Source organism: Herpailurus yagouaroundi, unplaced genomic scaffold, assembly GCF_014898765.1.
Source record: "Herpailurus yagouaroundi ecotype Mexico unplaced genomic scaffold, PumYag 196, whole genome shotgun sequence".
Lineage (NCBI taxonomy): Eukaryota > Metazoa > Chordata > Mammalia > Carnivora > Felidae > Herpailurus > Herpailurus yagouaroundi.
The window spans coordinates 13965059-13968982 of NW_024412427.1; the positions used below are offsets into that span (position 1 = coordinate 13965059).

Below are 3924 nucleotides of genomic sequence, written 5' to 3' on the forward strand. Positions count from 1 at the left end.
CTGCGATTGTGCTAAGTAGATGTAGAGGGTACAGAGGAACTGAGATTATAGTTTACCTTGCTTGCTTACCACGTAGACTGAAAAAGAATAAGCAGGCACTTCACAAAATTGGGTATCTAAATGGTCACCAGACATAAGACAGGGTGTCCATACGCATTAGCTATCAAGGAAAAGCCAACGAAAACTTCAGTGAGATGTTACTCGGCATACGCCGAAGTGGCTGAACACATGACAATTTCATATGTTGGTGAGAATAGGGAGGGACTGGGACTCTCATATACTGCTGGTAGGTAGATAAAAGAAAAATTGAACATACGAATTCCATATGCTTCACCATAGCCACTTGAAGCACATACATAACAGAAACATACTTTCACCAAAAGGCATGTACAAGAATGTTCATGGAAGCATTATCTTAACTCTAAAGCATGTCAACAAGAGAATAAATATGCTATATTGCAAAGAAAATAGACTATTTCTCCACAAAATAACACTAATTAAACCCAAAAGTACAATGGTGAGTGAAGAAATAATTCCCTATAGAGTTTAAAAATAAGAAAAAATTAATATGGCATTAGATATCAAGATAGTGAGGGCACCTGGGTGGCTCAGTCGGTTAAGCGTCTGACTTTGGCTCAGGCCATGATCTCGCGGTTCATGAGTTCAAGCCCCAAATCGGGCCCTGTGCTGACAGCTCAGAGCCTGGAGCCTGCTTCTGATTCTGTGTCTCCCTCTCTCTCGGCCCCTCCCCTGCTCACACTTTCTCTCTCTCTCTCTCTCTCTCAAAATTAAACATTAAAAAAAAGGTTTTTAAAGAAATCAAGATAGCGATAACTTTTAAGAAAGAAAATAAGATGAATTTCCATAATGCTAGCAAAGTTTTATTTTTTGACCGAGGTAATGGTTACATGGGCTTGTTCATTTTATGATAATTCATCAGACTACGTACTTAGGATTTTTGCACTTTTCTATAGACACGTTATGATTCAATTAAAATGATTATTTTAAAAAGAGACCTAAGAGACTTAGGTTATGCCCAGAATTCTCTGCAAGGGTATTCACACCATGCTGACTTCCAATTCGAATGGCCCTATTCTTTAAGGGCGTGATTTTTTTTTTTCCTGAAACTTCCCCGTATGCAAATTAGTCACACATTCTGTCCAGGAGAGAGAGGCTTTGTCCTGCAGCTTTTCAGTTAAGCCAGGCTACACAAAGGTAACAAACCATGAGGATCTCAATATCAGTCGGAAATTGAGGCCCCAAATGAGTTATTAATAAAAATAGTGTACTCATACTTTTCCAAAGAAGACATCCAGATGGCTAACAGACACATGAGAAAAATGCTCAACATCACTCCTCATCAGGGAAACACAAATCCAAACCACAATGTAATACCACCTCACACCTGTCAGAATGGCTAATATTAACAACTCAGGCAACAACAGATGTTGGCGAGGATGCGGAGAAAGGGGAACCCTTTTGCACTGCTGGTGGGAGGGCAAGCCGGTGCAGCCGCTCTGGAACACAGTACGGAGGTTTCTCGAAAAATGAAAAATAGAACTACCCTACGACCCAGCAATTGCACTACTAGGATTTTATCCAAAGGATACAAAAGTGCTGATTTGAAGGGGCCAAATTATGGAAAGAGCCCAAATGTCCATCATCTGATGAACGGATAAAGAAGATGTGGTATACATATACCATGGAATACTACTCGGCGATGAAAAAGAATGGAATCTTGCCATTTGCAACAATGTGAATGGAACTAGAGGGTATTATGCTGAGCAAAATAAGTCAGAGAAATACAGATATCTTGTGATTGCACTCACATGTGGAATTTGAGAAACCCAATAGATGAACATAGGGGAAGGGAAGGAAAAATAGGACAAAAACAGAGAGGGAGGCAAACCATAAGAGACTCTTAAATACAGAGAACAAATTGAGGGTTGCTAGGCGGTGGGGGTGGGGTAGGTTAAATGGGTGACGGGCAATAAGGAGGGCACCTTTCGGGATGAGCACTAATTATAATAATGTTTTGGGGAGCATTATAATATTTGCAGAGTTAAATGCATAACCATAGTAATATAAAATGTACAATGGAGGTTATTGGCGTGAAAGTGTTCTAAGGTCCTAGTATGTTGGCAAAAGCAATAATTTACATTAGACTGTAATAAGGAAAGGATGCGTGCTATAATTTCTAGGGTAGCCACTCAAAGAATTGTAAAACAAAAACAAAAACCATGTAACTAACAAGTTAACAGAAGGAAAAAGAAATAATAAAATTTCTATTAGGCCAAAAGAATACAAGAAAAGATGGATATAACAATGTAAAACAAATGCTCGCTGCGGCAGCACATATACTAAAATTGGAACGATACAGAGAAGGTTAGTGTGGCCCCCGTGCAAGGATGACACGCAAATTCGTGAAGCGTTCCATATTTTTAGATATGTTTTGGGGCCAAAGAAGGTTGTTTGGAGAATGCATCTGGGATGAACGAGGGCTACCCCTCCCCTGGCCCACCCCCCCTCCCAACTGGGGTGTCTCTGCAGGCTGCTTTTCTAGGGATGCTAGTCACAATAGTCTTTATTTTTGTGTCTGTGCGAAAGTGCCAAGAACCCCTCCACATTTGTAGATCCACAACTGTTTTTATAAGCTGTGTGTGTCCTCTGTATTATTATTAACTATTTTTTAGCTTCTGCCTATAAGTTATTAAAGACTGATGATGCTGTAAAAAAAAAAAAAAAGAATGTAAAACAAGAAGGAGAAATTTTAAAAAAACAACACTATTTCTGAAATGACTGATGGGGCCCCTGGGTGGTTCAGCCGGTTGAGCATCTGACTTCAGCTTGGGTAATGATCTCACGGTTCATGGGTTCAAGCCCCATGCTGGGCTCTATGTTGACAGCTCAGAGCCTGGAGCCTGTTTCAGATTCTGTGTGTGTCTCTCTCTCTGCTCCTCTTCCACTCTCTCTCTCTCTCTCAAATATAAATAAACATTAAAAAATTTTTTTTAATTTTTTTTTCAACGTTTATTTATTTTTGGGACAGAGAGAGACAGAGCCTGACGCGGGGCTCGAACTCCCGGACCGCGAGATCGTGACCTGGCTGAAGTCGGACGCTTAACCGACTGCGCCACCCAGGTGCCCCAACATTAAAAAATTTTTAATAAAATAAAATGACTGAAAAAACTGAAATTAATTAACTTAAATGCAAATCAGCTAAATGCTCCAATTAAAAGACTATTACTTCCAAACTTGATAAGAAACAAAGTCCAACCATATGCTGCCTATAAGAGCCATACTTAACTATAAGGATACAAGACATTTTATTCCATACTGGTCGCAGAGAGCCCTTTTCTGACTTTACCGTCCTGTGAATTTGTTTATGTTCAGCAGGGAAACACCATGGTCCACCTGGTTGCAACTAGACAGCTATCAGATGTAGGCTGTGTTTTTTCTTTCTCGGTGCTGACCAAAACGGAAAAAAAAAAAATCTCCAATTGATGCCATTGGCAGAAAGAAAAGGCAAGCCACCGAATTGGAGAAAATATTATAATACATATACCTACAACCTGACAAAGAACTCATATCTGGAATATAAAAAGAACCCCTACAAACCAATAGGAAAAGAAAGACAACCCAGAAGAAAAATAGGAAAAGGCTTGAGCAGGTATTTCACAAAAGAAAGTAGCCAAGTGGTTAACAAACATGAAAATAAATACGAAAATGGGTTCAAGTTAATTTGTGCATCAGGAAAATGCAAATTATAGCCATAATGTGATGCCCCAATACAGTTATCAGGTGGTTAAATTGAAAAGATATACAACAGCAAGTGTTGGCAGGGATGTGTACCAACTAGAACTCCCGTCGTGGTGGGAGTATAATTGGTTCAGCCAAATTGGAAAACTGACGGTATCTACTAAA

General features: G+C 39.6%; 1 non-coding gene across 1 annotated transcript; it reads left to right on the forward strand.

The window, feature by feature from the left end:
• Positions 1–2336: 2336 nt before the first annotated feature.
• Positions 2337–2443, forward strand: LOC121012594 (U6 spliceosomal RNA). Its single transcript, XR_005782176.1, has one exon. It is a non-coding gene; the product is annotated as a U6 spliceosomal RNA (small nuclear RNA).
• The last annotated feature ends 1481 nt before the right edge of the window (positions 2444–3924 follow it).